The sequence below is a fragment of the Salarias fasciatus genome (assembly GCF_902148845.1).
Source record: "Salarias fasciatus chromosome 23 unlocalized genomic scaffold, fSalaFa1.1 super_scaffold_20, whole genome shotgun sequence".
Taxonomy (NCBI): Eukaryota; Metazoa; Chordata; class Actinopteri; order Blenniiformes; family Blenniidae; genus Salarias; species Salarias fasciatus.
This window is the reverse complement of record NW_021941230.1, coordinates 13803205-13822502: the sequence shown is the minus strand read 5'-3', so window position 1 is coordinate 13822502 and position 19298 is coordinate 13803205. Positions and strand designations below refer to the sequence as shown.

Sequence of the window (19298 nt, the reverse complement as noted above, 5' to 3'; positions counted from 1 at the left end):
CACCGCTGGGGGGGAGTTCAGGCTCCGAAACATGGATGTTTCCACTATAAGCATCTTAAAGTCGACCCCCCCCCCCACCCCCCACCCGGCGGAGAAACGCATTAGTGGAAGGAGCTGACTGGCAGACACTTACTGTCAGATTATATATTCTGAGCGTCTCACTTTATGTTTTTCTACTTGAGAGCAGAAATCCTTCTTTCTGAAGCTTTCAGGTGTTCCGAGGGGGGGGGGGGGGGGGGGGGGGGGGGGGGGGCTCTGACTCTCCTTCCCGTCTCGGGATCAGTTCATCCCAGCGTCGGCTTTCTGTTTGACTGAAAGCTCTGAGTCAACACGCCGCGCGTCGAGGCGCTCGGGGTCAACGCCGGCGACTCGCCTCCTCGTGTCAAGTGGCGTTTAATAAGAGCTAACCTGTGAGGCGCCGACGTGGAGGGGGGGGGGGGCGTCTCTTTCAATACAAACGATATGAGCAGAATAGCCTTCTGAGCACACACACACACACACACACTGCTGCTAACTACCTGATTTCAGCCCCGAAGTGAAGCAGAGATAACACAAAGGAAGAGGGGAAAAAAAAAAAAAACAGATTGAAATGGAAGATGGCCAGAGATGGAGATAGAAGATAGAGAGAAGACGGACGGCGGAGTGTGCGGGTGTGTGGGTGTGTGTGTGTTTGTGAGTGTCCACGGTCCATAATGAAAGCCAATCAGTTTGGGGCGGCGGAGACGTGCGCTGCAGGAAGAAAGCCAATCCGCCGGACCTAATGAACCGGGATTGGAAATGAGAGAGAGAGAGAGAGAGAGAGAGAGAGAGAGAGAGAGAGAGAGAGAGAGAGAAGGAGGAGAGTGGCTTTCAGGTGAGACACAAGGAGACGGGACAAGATGAAGGGAACACAGAACAAAAGCAAAGAAAGAGAAACGGCGCGGCTCCCTAAAGAAAATACGAGGCGGGAAAAAAAAAAAAAAAAAAAAAACTGAGATGAAACGACTGAAGGAAGAAGGAGAAGAAGAGGAGAGGAGGTATGGACGGGTCAGCCGGGTTAATACCAGGAAATCAGTCTGTTCGCGCTCGCCTTGCTCACATGCAGCAAACCGAGATTAGAAACCTTACACACACACACACACAGTGTGTTGATGCAGTTCAGTGGAAAGCCCCTGAGGTTTATGAGTTCAGCGGGTCGAATCCCCGCCGGCCGGCGATAATAAGAGAGGGCCGCATATCGCAACGGAGACGCGTCCAGATAAGAAGCACGTGACCGCCGCCGCCGCCGCCGCGCTCGTGTTTTTTTGTGCGATTGCGTCCGGAGCGCAGATCCACGTTCTGCGCCAGCTTCGCCGTCCGTGCGAGCTCACCCATGTCCATGCTTTTGGACGCCCTGTTCCGCGGGACGTCGTCTCCGTCGCTCACCAAGCGGCCTCTGGTGTAGAAGTCCGGGGCCGGGCGGGGGAGCGTCTGGTACCCGCTGGAAGGGGGGGGGGGGTGGTAGGAAAAGAGAGGAGAAGGGCGACATTTAGCGAGCGGCGCTTCGTTACGGCGGCCGCGCCGCGGAGAGCAAACAGAGGCTGTCACTCTCCAACTCACACACACACATCAGATCACTTCATTTCCTCCCATCCAGATGGCTCCATTCAGTAAAACAATAGAACGCACTGTCTCACGACGGATGCCAGATTCCAAACACACACACACAGACACACACACACACGGCAGATTTCTAAACAGTCATGATTTAAGACTTTTCTCTGTGATTACACCCGTCGCGCTCTGTTTGGGCGAGGCATGTTTTACAGATTACATAACCGCGGCGATTTATCCGTAATCTGAACACTTTGATTCTGCTCGATGACGGAGCGGCTGACACGCCGCGCTTCCACGCGTTTCTTGGCCTCTCGCCCCTACGTCAAGGTGGACGACCGACCTTTCTCCAAACCTCATCACAACACTTTTAAATGTCACGTCTATTTTTTAGCAAATTTCGACTTTTGACTCGAATCTCTGATCCATTTTTATCAACTTCGTGCCCCCAAAACAAAAGGTGAGATCTATTATTAATAGCAGTTTCTATGTATAAAACTTCAAATCGGCTCTTTTCAAAGGCGCTGTCAGCCCGCTTGCTGAACGTTTTCCTTCAACAGATGATCCTAATGAACCCCGGAGGAAGCCGCGGTTTGGATTCACGCAGCGCCAGAGCGACTCCGACTGCAGCTGGAACCCAACACGAGAGTCACGGCTCCTTCAAACTCCCGCTGAATTCACACCATTATGCCAACGCCGTAATTACTAATGCATAATGCAAATAGGCCGCCGCAATTAGGCCGTATAATCTAAATATTTCATATGTGCGCGGTAATATTTAGCGTAATGACTCTTCTTTATCTCGTAACACAGAGCGCCATTAGAGCATAATGACCTCTGTGTACTTTAATGGGGTGTGTGTGTATGTGTGTGTGTGTGTGTGTACCTGCGCTGCGGGGGACCCGGAGACGGCAGCTCTCGGTTTATTTGCTCCACGGTGCCGGGGGAGGGCGGCGGGGGGAAGTGGCTCTGCTCCACATCGTCCTCGTCGTTGCTGTAGTGACCGGAGCCGCCGTTGGTGGCGGCGGCGGGATGCAGGGCTGAGGAGAAGGAAGACACGCAGATTTTGTTTGTCATCGACTCCCTAACTCTGTTTTTATCGTGGATTGGGGGGGGGGGGGGGGGGGGGGGAGGGGGGGGGAATTCTAACTTCATGGCTTTAAATGTCTTCGGTCACTTCAACGAATCACTTGCGCTCATGAGAGTGAAGCATCGGCCGTCCTTTAGCTGAGGATCAATACAACCTGGAACCATCATTCCTACTCATCCCAGCATTTCCATAAACGGTGCATCGCTTCCCCTCCTTAGAAGAGAGAGAGAGAGAGAGAGAGAGAGAGAGAGAGAGAGAGAGAGAGAGAGAGAGAGAGAGAGAGAGAGAGAGAGAGGACAGGCGGCAGTGATGGAGAGCTGACAGAGGGAAGCATCTCCAGCTCCCTGCTTCCCAGGGGGCGAGGCGAGGCGAGGCAAGGCGGGAGATAAAGAAGAATTTAAAACACTTTCTTGTTTCTTTTCTCCGTCTTTTTTTTTTTTTTTTTCTTCTTCTTCTTCTTTAACACAACATGCTGCACCAATACCCCGCTATGCAATCCGGCCCAACTTAGGAGCCGTTTCATCAGCGTAATGATTCCAAGGTCAGATCTTCTGCACATGAAAAGCTGAGGCGGCGTTCGGGAAAAACACAGCTAATGACTCCTCTTTTCTCCGGAGATAAATACGCAGCGGCGAGAGTGAAATGAGACACGGAGCGACGGAGCGGATGTTTAATGTGATTCTTTAGAGTGACCTTAAAGAGATGAGAGAGGAATCACCCGGTTGTCAGGAGTCTGGGCTGTCTCTCACACACACACACTGTGTGTGTACACATCAGCTGCAGATAACCAGAGCTAATGTTGACTGTTCAGCAGTGTGTGTGTGTGTGTGTGTGTGTGTGTGTGTGTGTTAGTGTGCTCACCACCTCTGGAGCTGCTGGCGCCGTTCAGGACGGGCTCCGAGCTGGGGGGCCTGGACGGTCTGTGGTAGGCGTCCTGCGGGGGGGGGGGACAGGCGATCGGGGGTTAACGCCGGACCGGACTCACTTCATGTCAGCGCAAACATTTCTTCAATCCGTTCAAACAAGATAATCCAGTTCCAACATGAGCGCACGGACTGCCGAGCTTCACGTTTAACACCGGATGTTATTCTGGCTTCTTCATTAATCCACCGCCGATCGATAACCTGCGCCGCGCCAGCGAGCCAGCGCACCTGGCTCTTAAAGGGACGGGGCATGAACGTCGCGGATGAGCAGGAGGAGACGCTTTGACGGAGCGCTCCCCTTTAACGTCTCCGCCGCTTCCGGCGTCGCTTTCACACAACAAACAAAATGACAAACCGAAGAGGAGGCCTGTTCAGGCTTCGCCAAAACCCACAAAAAAAGTGTGAGAGGCGAGATGATCAACCAGCTCCAATTTTCTTAAGTGTGGGAGAAAAAAAAAAAAATCACTCCTCATTTGAAGCAATAAAAAACAAAACGAGGTTTTTTGCATCGATTGTGACTCACCTCGGAGAATGAGCACGAGGGGGGTAAACAAACCACCACAAATATCAAAATGATCATATTTTTAAGCTAATTTGTCCACCAGTCTGTGTATTTCTGTTTGCTTCCAAACTCTTTGATATTTACTCGATGCAGGTTTGTGCTGGGGGGTTAATTTGAGACATTTTGACACAATTCTACTGACGAATTACTGATATGGATCCACTTCCAGATACGTTTATGATAATAATACAAAAACAGGCTTCTCTTTATGTGCACTACGTGATAATTACAACAGTCCTGAGAGGCTGACAGGCACATCATCCAGCAGCACTACAAAGGACCCCAACCCCACGGCGCTGATGGGAATCACAGCTGCCGGATGAAAGATGCTTTCTCTGGACTCACACTCACACACTTTATACACACACTTGTTTAGGCGTAAAAGAGACGCGGCGCTTAGCAAGGAGCTTAAATTAATGAAAGGTATCTTCCTGATATCATCAAAGCGCCGAGCGGGGTGTGTCCACCGTGTCATGGCGTCTCCGGGGGATCGTTAGCCGCCGCCGCCGCCCCTCCCAATGTGTCGCCACATCACAGCTGTCAATCACTTTGAGCTCATGTATGTGCGTCGCGTGGATCCGCAAAGCTCTGACAGGCCTGCCACATGTGTCACGACACATAAAGCCCCCCCCCTTTCCTGTGCCCCCCTCCCTCATCCATCCATCCATCCATCCATCCTGCAGTTCGCGGAGGCTTGAAAAGCAGCTGGCAGACAGGCTGATATCTTAATCCCACAACAATAAGTAAACCAGGGGGAGGATTGGGGGGGATGGGGGGGGTCCATCTACACCTACAGCTGCATACAAAAGGCTTGTGAGAGGCTTAACTCTGCCTCGGCTTCACGTGGAACCAACCAGCCGATGGAGTTTCACAGCTGAAGTCAAGCAAGCCCAGAGGTCCTGAAGCAAGGGAAGGTCAAAGGTCAGCATCATCATCTCCCGTCAGGAGCCTTTACACTCTTCCTCACTCTCTGTGAAATTCAGGTAACAATGTCTTTAGAAATCTTCAACTGACCTCTGAACTGTGTTTGATAGCAGGACTGGATCAACAAACAAAGCCACACACACACACACACACACACCACACGTACGTACGTACGCACGTTCCACACAGCTCAGCTCCTCATCGGCCCGCCCACCCAGGACGTCTGTGACCGACTGAAACGTCGCTCGCTCGCTTCCCACCAGGGATTAAAACCCGATCTTGCTCCCGTAAACTCGTCGTCCCGGCGAGCGTCTCCGCACGACGGCACTCCGACGCAGAAAGAGGTAAAAAAAAAAAAAATAAGTAAAAGGTTAACGCGCCTCGTGACGTTTTAACACATTTATCACATCTGAGAGGAGCGAGCGGGTTTCGCAGCGGCGCTCATGAATAATTCCGCTCCCGAGATGATTTTCATTAGGTGTTCTCGAAACGCCTTCATTATTCCACATGTGACGGGGAGAGTGCCACTCACTGGGGTAATTTTACATTTCTGATAAGCTGGCATGTGTTTTTTTTTTTTTCTTTCCATATTTCTCAGACACGTCTTCACTTGTGTTAAGAGGAGCTAAAGAGAGAAAAGAGGAAAAACGGAGGCGAAAACACAGCAAACCAGAAAAAAGTAAACGGTGAAAGTGGGAGGAAACCCAACAGAAAGAGAGACAGACAGGCATGCAGGAGGTTTCACATCGGCTTTATTTCAGAGAGGAAGCAGGCAGGTGAGGCAGGAAAGCGGGAGTACACTCCTTTTTAAAAAAAAAAAAAAAAAATACAGAAAAAAAAACTAGAAGGAAAAGTTACAGAAACACAAAGAGGAGAGAATTGCAGCGGTTTGGAGAAAGAAATCAGCTGATTTCCACTGCCGTGACGGAAGAGAGGGAAGAATTCAGTGCAGATCTGAGTCACTTTTGTTTTTCAGAAGCAAGCTGAACACTTAGGGGGGCGACAGTTAGTGATGCTGGCAAGGGAAAGCTTTCAGTGGGATTAATAAGCTGCTGCAGCATCGATCAGGAGAAGCGGACTCACAGGGTTAGAATTTCAGGCCAAAAGACAAACTGCAGAAAGATTCATGAAGTTTTCCTGAGAAAAATGTCATTATTTTTATTTTTTTTACACACACTGTCAGAGGCCCCAGTGTTGCCGGGTCAGAGCTCGGTTGTGTGTGTCGTTGTGCGCCTCTGCGTACGCGTGTGTGTGTCTGCCGGTTTGAACCCCTGCGCCCGAGCTCCGGCGGCTCGCCGTACATCTGCCCCGCCATCGCCCGGATGTTTTCCGTGTAGCTGCTGCCGTGACGGTCGCGTGCCGACGGCGCGTTGTCGAGCGCGCGCGCGTACCCACGCTCGTTCAGATTGCGTGCGTTTAGGTTGGCCGTGGTCCGGCCGTCGTCCGGCCTGAAGCCGAACGTGTACGCGCTGCGGCCGTCCCTCTGCTTGGCGCCGTAGGTGTATCTGGTGTGCGTCTGCCGGTGGCCGTGCTGGCAGCGGCTCGGACGCCCGCCTCCTCAGCGTGGGGAGGAAGGAGGAGGAGCGGCGGGGCGGCGGCGGCGGCGGCGGCTGCTGCTGCTGCTGGGGGCGGCCGGCGTCGCCTGCTCGTACCTGATCGGTGGAGGCCGGCCGGACGTCGGGGGGTGGCGGGCTGGCCGCGACGGCGCCGCCGCCCGTCTGTCAGAAAAGAAGAGAATCAGAGACTCCGATCACCGTCTGAAATCACTTCCTCAGACTTCAGCTGCCTTCGGTCTCCGGCCTGATTTCCTCCTGCCAGCTGATATGTAGGACAGCTCCTCTCTGGATAAACCAGCAGCCTCAAACACTCCGCGGGAGCAGAGAGTCTACATTTCAGTGATTCTGCCGTCAACGACTCGGGATGTGAGTGATCTGCGAACCTATCGGGGGCTGTGCGGAAGGCTTCATAATTGCATGAGCAGCCCTGAATCTTTCATGGGACCAAATTCATCAAAAACCAAACTATGAATTTTAACAGGTCGCCCCAAATCCACACGCAGATCGGCGGGGTGGAAGGAGAACCCGGCGTGGGCGCTACCTGCTGGTCCCGTCTGGACGCTCGCAGCACCACCAGCTGGATGGTTCCTCTGGCGTTCCCCTCCGACGACATGGAGCGCCGCAGCGTCTCCATGGCCGTGTGGTTGGAGCGGCCCAGCAGGGACTCGCCGTTCACCGCGATCAGCTGGTCGTTGACGTTCAGACGGCCGTCCTGCGGAGGGAGAGGAGTTAAGGCGTTTCGACAGAACGTTGGACTCTGTGCCGTTAAGCTCGACAGGAGAGAGAGACGCTTGTTCCATGTTTCACCTGTGAAGCCAGAACACACGTTCAGCGTTGAAAACCAGACACTTCCTGACAGTTTTAGCTGCTTTAGCACCTTCTACTGTTTCACATCTGTTCCCAGCTTTGGCTCTTTTATTCATTCTGAGTGATTTCAGTGTTTTTATTATAGCTCTCGAAGCCATTTTTACTTTCTCTGACAATTTGGCAGTTTTTTTCAGCCATTATTTCTGTTTTAAGAGGAGAAGAATTCTTCTGAAAAACTGTTCATTCAGACCGAACCGGTGCATGTTTGTTGAATCAGCAGAGGTTGATCTCTGGAGGCTTCACGATAAACTCAACAATGACTGAAACTCTCGGCAGGTTCGGCCGAACGGATATCGCAAAAAAACTTGTAATACCAGTCTCTACCACAAGATGGTACATCGAGTCTTTAAATGTCAATCTGTATGCTGATGACTTTACAGTAAAATATCCAACAGGTCAAGCCTTCGGAGTGCGTTAACTAATGATGGTATCAGAGACAAAGAGCCAACCTACGTACAGTCTGTCTGCGATCTGCCGTCAGGCCATTAACACTTCATTTATCGAACTAATAAAAGAAAGAAGAAGAAAAAAAGGCAGAAGTAACAAGTGTTCACACCATTCCTGCTAATGTCACAAATGAAGTCAACAACATGGAGGGGAGAGGAGGCCAAGTGTTACATAAAGCAAGACACACAAGGCGGCCAGACGACGACAGTCAAGAAAAGAGCGAGAGGTGCGAAGTGTGTGTGAGCGAGAGAGAGAGAGAGAGAGAGGGTGAGAGAGAGAGAGTAGAAAATGGAAGAAGGGGGAAGGCAAGAAAATTGTAGAGTTAGCAATCTACTGAGAGTAGGAGAGCCATGATAAATACATAGAGCAGCTAATGGAATAGCCTCCGCGGGCACTAAATCACTTCTAAGTGTTTAAATAGCAGCCTCTTGTAGAGAGGCAACGTAGAATAGAGCCTGGAGGGGAGGGGGGGGAGAGGGGAGAGAGAGAGGAAGAGGGAGACAGAGAGCGAGCGCTTAAATAAGAAAAGCATAAAGAGACTTTTAGACACGCTAATGACACTGGTTGAGTGTGTGTGGAGTTGTGACAGTGTCATCCCGGTCAGCACTGACCTTTGACCCCGCCTCATTAACTCGGCACCGCCCGGGTTGACCTGGGATGCATGCTGGGAGAGCAGCGAGGCTCATCTCCAAATGGATGTCTGTGCCGAACGTCGGCGGGCGTCTGTGATATTCCAGATTAATTTGTGTGTGATTTTAATTAGCTTGAGACGGCCGTGTGACGGATCAGGGGCGGAGTCACAGAAAACGCTTTCATGAAAATAGGTTAGCGCTCGCCGTGTCTCCCCCCTTCCTGCTGTGTGTGTGTGTGTGCGTGTGTGTGTGTGAGAGACTTGTGGGACTCCCCGGTTCCCTCCTCTCCACCGGACTCACTGAAAACCCTCCTCAGGTCCCCGTCGGCTGCTTTTCATCAGCATGCATCAGCGCCGCCGCCGCCGCGCATTGTGCTCATGCTGAGTGTCTCCACTTTCCAATTTCATATTTCTGCTCCGGTCCCGCCTCTTTCTATCCCTCTATTGTGCGACGGCTCATTCGCTCGCCGCTGTCTTTTCTTCCTCTCTCGTGTTATCCTGTACCGGAGATCTGACCGGGCCGCTCGAGTCGGGATTCCCACGCTGACCACTTATCTGTGGCGCCACACTCGTACCCGAGCGGCGGCGAAGGGGCGCGAGGAGGCTCGCCGCGTCGGGATGGGGGCGGGGCATAAATCCAGGCCAAGCGGCAGGACTCTCCAAACTGATGAACTGGGGTGTTTTTCTTCCTGATGTGCTTCACAACTCGAAGTGAGCGCTGGGCGCTGGAGATAAGAGCGCAGCAACGCGCGTGTGACCGGGCCACTCGGGGTCAACCGGGGTCAGAGGTCAATGGAAGCAGAGAGGGAAGGAGAAAGACGGGAAGTGAGAAAAGAACATTCAGAGAGGAAGGAGTCAATGAAGCCAGAAGAGGTGGATCAATGAGAGCCAACACAGGGAGAACATGCTACTCAACACTGAAGCCACAAAGGAAATGATGCTGGGGTCAAATTACAAGCAGACCTTACACTTCACTGTGTTCTGACCTGATCCCATCCAAGCAGACATTCTGCCTTTTGAAGGAGAAACACAGATTCCTGCACTCGCTGACCCTGCGAACGCAGACTCTGCGTACCTTGTAGGCGGCCCTCCGTGGATGATGGACTTGATGATATTCCCAGGTCATCTCCGGTCCTCTTGGAATTGTTCCCCTTCAGGCTGACCCCCAGGCCGGCCGAGCCCCGTCTCGTTCAGCGGGATCTCGTACATCAGCTGCTCGCGGCCGTCCTCCAGCACCAGGCTGCCGGCCTCCTCCCCTTTCTGGCGGAGGGAACAAAAGACGCCACGTTATGTAAAAAAAAATCCCGCTCGGACACGCAGCTAACGCCCCCTTTACCATAATAACCAGAGTGTGTGATGACTGAGCTCCGAGCAGCACATCGAACTGCAGCCTGATAAGGCAGGAACCGACAGAGCGCCGATTAGACTCAACACCAAAAGCCCGAGGGGGGGGAGAATGAAGGAGAGCTGGATTAAAGAGAGACGTGGCGGGAGAAGGACCACAGGGATGAAACAGGAAGAGGAGGACAGGAGCAGGGACAGCTGTGTTCTGGAAGGAGGAGAGAGACGGAGGAGAGACGAGGGGAGGGGAAGAAAGCCGCTGCAGAGAGGTTCTTCCATTTGGCGATGAAAGGCGCAGACGGAGAGCGAGCCATTTCTAAAGGAAAGATAATCAACCTTTTCATACCTGTTCCTGGAGCAAGGACGGGGGAGCATTTAAAAGTAATAACCCATCCCTGAGGTACACCCCACTTCTCCTCTCTTTACATTAATCTCTCATCTCCCGGAGCATCTCCCCTCCACCCGCCTGGCTCGTCAGCCCGGTAGGATGTGGGCCAAAATAACCAGACCTCCAAGACGGGCAGTGAGAGAAAGGCAACAAAAGGAAACTATCTGCCATTATGAGACGGGAAAAAATAGAGAGCAGGGGAGAAGAACCGCCGGGTTCAGTCACCCGGGGAAAAGAGGGCCTTCGGGGATGGGAGGTTAACAGGGGTCGTCCCGCCGTGGAAGCGCCTCGGAGGCTCAAACCCACGGAGACTACGCCGGATGGAGCTCCCGTCCGGCGCGGCGGAGCGAGGAAGCGTCACGCTGAATTTTACAGGAGCGTTCTCGTCACGGCTCCACAGATCTGAGCCTCTCGCGCTGGGATTGATGGAGCCTTACGTCAGGCGTCTCGCCCTCCGCTGAATCAGGGCTCGTCGCTTTCCCTCCTCTCGTCGCCGCACAAGGATGCTGGAATCGAACAGTGTGTGGTGTGTGTGGTGTGTGGGGGCGGGATTGACTTGACAGAGGGTTTTGCCTGGTCGCTCTCCAGACCTTCAGCTGGGGAAGGATCCAAAGAGTGAGTCAGAGGTAAAGAGGCTCCACCCTGCAGCCACACTCCGAGCTGAGTGGCCTCTCCCATCACACACTGGACACACACACTCCTCGCAGAGTCACGTCATTTGTCAGAACCCGGCGCTGACGTGACCTTGGTTCAAGCTTCCACAAGCCGCAGACTCAGGTTTACACCCGACAACTGGCAATATCTCAACATGCAGCGATTTCTGGTGTGTGTCTCCCTGCCGGTGTTCATGACGTTTCTCACATTCGAGGGGGATCGAACCGTCTCGAACAAGTCTCAGTTTAGTGTGTTTAGCAAACCGTCGGGCTCGGACCGCCCACGCCGCTCGACGGCATCGGATTTACCTTCCAGACAGGCTTAAGCACTCTTCTGGTGCGTGTGGCGGAGATATTTAAAACTCTAGAATGAGGACTTCGCATGAAAACTGAAGTGGCGTTTTTCTTTTTCGCTGCAAAGCAGACGACTTCCTATTTTCCTCTCAGCTCCCATGATCTGATAATGAGAAGCCAAGCGAAATGAAATGTGTCCTTCAAAAGTCACCGAGTCTATTTCCCACTTCAGTATAATCTGAGAATGTTCAGCCGGGGCTTATTTTTATCAACAAGGCGTTTCGGAGCGCCGTTACTCAAAACCAGAGGCATTACAAAGACGACGCGCCGCTTTCCTGCACCGCCGACGCTCGAGAAGAGTCAGGTGACAACCTGGGAGGTTTGAAACGCTCCTGCGACGAAGCCGCGGCGGCGGCGGCGGCGCGCGAGGCGAAGGTGGCCGAACGAGAGGGAACCGGGAAGCCGTTAAGGAAGAGGAACGTGTTTTTTACGGTTCCTCACTGCTGATTTGCATCTATTTACACAACCGAGCGAGTCTCAGCGGTGGTCCGCGCACACACACGCTCTCAGATATCTCCTCTAATGCCCCCTGCTTGGGGCAAGCTTCATCCTCGGGGCAACTGAGACCCCTTGGCTCCGGTCGGCGACCCCCCCCCCCCTTTCCCCTCCACGGCTCACCCTCTTTAACAAGCTTTTAGCCAGAGGAGAGACCACCCTCTTCAACACCCAAATGAGGAGACAAAAAGGAGCCTTTTCCTTCCCCGGGGTGGGTGGCAAGAGGAGTGGGGGGGGGGGGCGCCGATACACAGCGATTACACACAGAGCCTTTTGTTGCTGAGGATTTCTAAATGGGGGGTTTCAAAGCAGGGGGGATTAGCGGTGAGAGCGACATTCAATTAAGATGAGATCTCGCCGCGCTCGGCGGCGGCGACGGAGCTGCCAATTAATCGCCTTAATGTCTGGTTCTCCGGCGAGCTTCGCACCTTTACCTCACAATGAGGAGGAAGAGGAGGAAACGAACGACTGGAGGGTCGTTCGGGGGGGGGGGGGGGGGGGGGGGGGGGGACGGGCAGAAGGAGAGAGAGAAAGTAAAAAAAGACGATTTTCCGCCGGGCGGCTCGTCTTCCTGCGACCTGGCCCAGCAGCAGGTCAGCCATGTGCAGACTGACCTCCCATCCTGTAACAACTCTCTGACACACACACACACACACACATCAAGCCCTCCACACACACACCCACACACACGCAACAAAAGAAAGCTGAAAAAGCTCTCTAATCTCCACACTGAAACAAAAAACGAGGCCCCGCGAAATAATGAGCGCGTCAGGAGGAAGAGACACGGAAATGCTGACAGGAATGAAAGTGTGATTAGAAGTTATCACTTTTTAATTACTCACAGAGTGAGCACCAGCGCAGCAGACGGGCGAGAAAATCGCCATCTTTCTGGATCCTGATAACGAGGCTAAATTCTCCTCTTATGTGATTCTGCGGACCGAAAGGCGAGCGGCCCGCCTCGCCCGCTTTCTCAGAACCACGCCGAACGTCAATACCCCTCCATTGAAACTAATCAATCGGCGGCTCGGCGACTTCCTCTGAAGTCGACTTCACTCGTACGGGGGGGAGATAAAGACTATCTGAGAGCCGCAGGGGGGATATGAATCCCGCAGCAGCAGCAGGGGGACGGAGGAGGTTAAAAAAAAAAAAAACTGCCGTGAGGTGAAGTGAAGCAGGTTCGACCTGCTGTGTCAGCAAAACACTCAGCTGGAGCATCACTGATCCCAGACCAGCTTCAGGGCCGCTCTCACGCGAGTTTTCTCCGGCAGCGGCGAGCGCCTTCACTTCTGGCGTCACTTAACTGTCAGACCTTGGATTTAATTATTTTGGATACAAAACACACACCGCTGTGAGCACTAATCTGCTCTTTCATCTCGGCGTGCGGCTGTGACGGCGATAATGAAGTGTGTGTCGTATATGAAACGCTGAGCCTGGAATTCAACTCGTTTTCACTTCCAGGCAAATTTCACCCAGTCGACAGATGTATGGGACTGTCGCTGCACCGAGACCACGAGGTGTTAACTCCAGCTGCGGGGGTGTCTCGGCCAGGCCTCGCTTGGAAATTCAATAATTCGATCATTGACGTCAGGAGGATGAAGATATTCACACCAAGGTTAAATAAATGGAAGGAAAACTGAAAAAAAAAAAACGACAATTAGGGGCCGGGTGGATGGTAAACTGAAAAGAAATGACTGTGTGTGTGTGTGTGTGTGTGTGTGTGTGTGTGTGTGTGTGTGTGTGTGTGTTGTGTGTTTTAGGGGACATCAAAACGTCCTTTGAGCTGGAGGGCTGTGCTGTAGATAAGGGCCAGATCTCAGGGGGCAGCAACAACTTCAACAGCAGCGATAGAGAGACAGGAGTGAAGGCTCTCTCTTACAAGCCCCCCCCCCCCCCCCCCCCACCTCCCCCTCCCCTCCTCCCCACCCCTTCCCTCCTCCTCTCCTCCCTCTTTAAGTCTCTCTCTAAAGCACAAATACAAGCAAGTGTTAGATGAAGACTGTAGAGGCTCTTCAAAGTGCACTTGTTATGCCAAGACTGCTGGGCCATTAATGAGGGCAAACTATTTTAGGAAGCAGTAACTTAGCTGTTTAAAGGCTGCCGCGTGTGCGTGCGTGCGCGTATGAGCACTTCCTGTCGGGAGTTTTTATCAAGTCCTGGGTGTTTCGGCGGTCGTGGGGGGGGTGTGAACGTGCCGCCGTTCACTGCAAAGCGTGTCTTTCTGGCGGCGCTTTGAAGAGCCGAGGAGGGAATAGCGTGAGGAAGACGACACAGGTGCACCGGGACAAACGCCGCTCAGCGGCCTCGTGACCCCCGACCCCGACCCTGCTGCCCGTCACAGGTAAAAGGTCACTTCACACCCGCGGGGCCGGCGTGCACGACTTCCTCTGGCACCGCTGTGTCAACAGAGCGGAGCGGTGACAGGAAGGCGGCGGCGCGGGTTGTGCGTGTGCGGTGCAAGAGGGCACGGGCGTGAAGAGGCCTCTGCTCCCGGACACAATGCGAGGAGTGTGAACAGGGAGAGGAGGCGCGGGCGCGCTTTACCAGCTCCCGCGGCAGGAAGATGTCGTCCTGCCGGGCGACCACCACGACACGCTCTCGCCCTGCTTGGTGCTGCGCAGCATGGCCACCAGCTCCTCCTGGCTGCGGCCCGTCATGTCCACGCCGTTCACCTGCGGGGGGGGGGGGGGGGGGACACATGGGGGAGTAGATTAACCGGCATCCTGCCAACACGCATCGGGTCAGACGCTCGCTCTCCTCACCTCCAGGATGCGGTCCCGGGCTGCAGGCGGCCATCTTTGATGGCGGCGCCGCGCTGCAGGATGTTCTTCACCAGGATGGGACTCGGCCCGTTGGCGGGGGAGTCCCTGGTAACCACGGTGAAGCCCAGACCCTCGACGCCTGCGGGGAAAGAGAGGCGCTGGAGTCACAGTGCACGGCGGGGGGACGTGCACGCCTCCCAAAAACATGACTTGGTGATGACTTCTCAACTTCTTTTAATTGAATTTCCCTGGTCTCCCTGCTCCGCCACCTTCCTCCCCTCCTCCTCCCCCTCCTCCTCCCCGTCCCGCTGAAGCCGATCTCTGCTTTTAGCATCGTCCTCCACATTAACTACCGTTAAGTGCCTGTTCTCCTCTGGGGGCTGCTCGCCCGGCTCAGCCTCCGAGCCGCCGGGAGCGGGCTTCTCTCGCAGCCGGATTAGACAGACTCTGCCTTTAATTTCACGTGTGAGCAGGCCGAACGGCGGCTGACGAAGGGAGGCGGAGGGAGAAGATGGAGGGAAGAGAGACCGAGACAAAAAAAAAAAGAAGAACCTGGGAGATATTACTCCCTCCTCTGGCTCCCCTCCCCGGGGACGGTGGGCCATTTCCACCAAGATTTCTCTTGTGCTTGTGAGCCTACATTTACTTCTCTGTGTAGTCACAAGTGTGTGTGTGTGTGTGTGTGTGTGTGTGTGTGTGGTCTCCACAGACACACACTTGCATGCATGAGCCATCAACCCACAGAGCCTCCACCCTCTCCCTTTTTCACAGCCTCACAAGCCCCAAGCCATGAGTGAAATGTGCCACGCTCAGTGTGTGTGTGGTGTGGTGTGTGTGTGTGTGTGTGTGTTGCGTAGAGAGAGTAAAGCCGGCGTGGCATACTAAAGGCGGTGAACGATGCTATCTGGTCCGCGAGCTAAGCCCTGCCTGCCCTACATTAGCGCACCTTAAACCCCGCCGCTGTCAATCAGGCGGAGAAAGGAGCCTGTTGCCGGGGGGAGAGGGTGTTAGAAACCCCATAATATCCTCCGCTCTGATCTCACGTCAGCTGAAAGGGATGGAGGAAGACGGGGAAGAAAGGGGGGGGAGAAAAATAATCGTACAAAAACAGGATGGAGGGAAGAGGAGTTGATGGTGCTCTGGATCATCACAACAATCTTTGCTGCTTCAGTCTGAGCAGCGACCGAACAGGAAGTGATCACATCCCGAGCACCGTGACCATGTTTACCTTTCTTCAGGTCTATCCTGATCTTCTTGCCCCCCTTCTTGTTGGCCAGGTTTGCCAGGGCGGCCAAGACGGGGTTGTTGCCCTCGGGCTGGTCCTGGCTGCCGCTGGTGAGGGCGGGGAGGAGCGAGCGCCCCCTGCAGGATCCGTCGGAGAAGCCCTCTCTATGGAGCCGGGTCGAGACCGGAGGTCTGCCGGAGGGGCCTCCCGCAGGGCCGGATCGGGGTCCGGGCTCGCGAGTCCGGCCGGGCCAAATCTGATCTGGAGCCGGGTCTGGGCTCTGGCTGCGAGTCCGCTTGGCGCGGGCCACCAGGGGACTCTTGGTTCTGGAGGCGGGGTCTTTGATGTCGCTGGTGAAAAGCTGGCCGATCAGGCTCTTCTCGTAGCGAGACTTGTTGGCGGCTGGAAGGACCTCCAGACGCACCGAGGGGGAGCCCATCGCCTGGCGAAACACCTCCTGCGACCTGAACAAAGATTATGCAAACGATGGGTTTAAGGTTCCGGCACCGGCAGAAGAAGGCATCTGGGGAGAACGCTGATCGCTCTATCCTGAGCTGAAGTGTATGACAGCAAAGAGAGCAGCGAACTCGAGCAGGACGCAGACGGAGAACACAGACAATGCGTCGTTAATGGAGCCGTATTCAGCCTGGATCAAGAACAGAGCCGGTCCTCCAGCTGGTTTGGGACTCTGCGGTCCCCATCAGATGGGGAGACCTTACAAGCGAGCGCCGACTGGAGCTTTATTAGACTACTGTCGGCGCAACATCCACACAGAAAGCCCACGCAGCAGGGATGCAGTTAAATGGACCAATTCAGACACAAGAGAGGACAGGGACGGAGGAGAGGAGGAGAAATTCACTTTGGAGAGGGATAAGATGGCCACAGTCTGGCTGGTGGAGGAGGCAAAGTGACGGAGCGAGTGGGCGGATGCACACAGGACAACGGGCAAACGGACATTTTGCATTTGGATGAAACCAAAACTCACTGGAGGTTTGATGTAAGTGTTTCCAGATAGTTTCAAAAATGAACCCACTCAGCACCAGCTGGGATGTCAACTCAACAATTTCTGGTGTTGTGATCTGAAAGTTAGCAAACGACGTGTGTCTTGCAGTACCGCTCTGCACCACCAGATGGTGTAGTGAGTCACTTGAGCCTGACGTCACTTTCTAATCCATTAAAAGAGAACAAATGAGCACATATTGAATTATTAATGTCTAATAATGACTTTTCTTTACCTCTTAACACCTATTCTTGAGAATGGCTGAATGAAACACTGCGATGCATTTCTGTTCTTTAGTCAGTTTCATTTAGTAGTTTCCACAGCGGATCCTCCGCCTCCTGCATCCTCACTCTCTGCCACCACATCCAGATCTGGAAAATGATCTCAAACCCTGGTTTCACATCAAATATTTGCATTGCATTTCCTCGCTTTGCCCTTGGCTCCTGGCGCGCTCGCGCGGCCTACTTACTGTGCAAAGGTCTTGTCCTGCAGCGGCACGTCGTTGATCTGGACGATGCACTCGTCCTCCTGGAAGAGACTGTCCCTCTTGGAGCGGCTGTTGGCCTCGATGCCTTTAATATGGAGGCCCAGGGTTCTAGCAGCACACGCACAGCAGAGCCGGTGTGAATCCACCGAGGTAAACACGTATATGATTACACTCCAACACTTGAACTTTTTCCCGCATTTCGACGAGTCAACATCGCCATCTGCCTTTTCCTCATGAATGTGTGATTTATTACAAGTGCATGCGGCAGCAGGAGGATGCAGAGTGTGTTTGCTCACACTGTGTGTGTGTGTGTGTGTGTGTGCTTACCGTCCACTCAGAGAGGAGCAGTAGGGGACTACGTGGATGCCCAGCGGCCCCCGGTCGGCCAGGATTTCAACCGACCCGTCATGTTTCTGTCAACAAAATACACAACCCGTCACTTGATATCCCAAACATTTCTCTGCGAGATTTTAAGACGACATCACGATGACGAGTGTGTGTGTGTGTGTGTGTGTGTACGGCCAGGATGCAGGTGGCTTACTCCACCTCTTATCTACCTGCGCTCAACTAGCCAATCTCGCTGGTGGACAAAAGGAGCAGATAAAAGAGGGAGGCAGATGGAGGGGCAGATAGAGATGAAACAGAATGAGCCCCTCTAATAATCTCTGCACGGCGCTGAACTGTGGCTTTAACAGCAGATAAACAAGGACAATACCGCTGAAGATAAACAGCGGAGCGGCCGCTGCTCGGTACGGGCAGGCGGGGGGACGGCAGGTCGGCGGAGGGAGATCACAGCGGACCCTCCGACTCCGGCTGCCGCTTCACAAAGACCAATGACATGCATGCTAATGAACGATGAGCGGAACGATACGTTTTGGGAAAACCAGAAGAAAAACGCAGTCTTGAAATTGCAGGGTTCTGCCACCGCTCGGCCCTTTTCGCCTCCAGTGAAGTCTGACTTCCTCCTCGTCGGCGCCGCCGTGTCATCAGTGAAAGCAGGAGGGAGAAGATGAGTTTCGAGCCTGTGAGCCGACTTCTCCGCTCGCCTTTTCACCGGGATTATTCCGGCGCTCCGGGTCGGAGCAGGCACCGGAGTCCTGAGTCACGCCAGAGGATGGAAAGTGATGCAAGCCGCGGCATCAAGACGTTCTGCAGGTTTGATGTCGGCGGCGACAGAAATCTGAAGCTGAGCTGCTTCCTCAGACCTGCGCTGCAATGCGTCCACCTCTCCTTCATCCGGCAAATTGCAGGAGAGGGGAAGTGAAAAACGGTCCAAAAAAGAGGAATCGCAGCAGGAGGCCGATAACACCGAGGTGTTTTTCTCTCTTTTTCTCCTCACGCTCAGCGCTTACGGAGCTGCGACACAACAAAAAAACAAGGTGAGGACTTGTCTTTGTTCGAGTTCATGAAAACAAAACAGAGGCGCTGAAGTTCAAGGTTTATGTGCTTCACACGTGCACGCCAGCCAAGGACTAGCTGGGATCATTATCCGCCGCTCCTCCGTCACTGTCACCCGGCTCTCGTTAACCTCTGGCAGGGTCGCGCACCGTAATGTACGCACGCACACACACCCATACACAAATGTACACACACATCCAATTTGCATTCTTATTGCTGCGCCCATTGCGCGCTCACAAACACCATCAGTCACATTCCTCCAAATTGAAAAATCACAGATACCACATGCATCACATTTACATGTATTAGAGAGCACAGTTACATCTGAATTACATCAACACACACACACTCCGCTCTGTGGATCCGGACGGGGAACATACACACCCACACAGTAGGAAATCAGCTGTAAATGATATATTGGCAGTGACGTGACTGCAACACCACACACACACACACACACGCAGCTTCGGTCGATTTACATTCATACAAAAAAAAACAAACGGCGGCGCAAACAAGCTCATCAGAGGCAACTGTAGCTTTAGCGCCGCGCGCTAATATGCAGAATAGCTCCACTCACCCACTTCAGCTTCCCACTGACACAAACACAAACAAACCCAGTGGTGCTG

At 53.6% G+C, this 19298-nt stretch overlaps 1 pseudogene; it reads right to left on the bottom strand.

Moving 5' to 3' along the window:
* Positions 1-19298, bottom strand: part of LOC115383649 (uncharacterized) — a 105691-nt pseudogene that overhangs the window by 50676 nt on the left and 35717 nt on the right.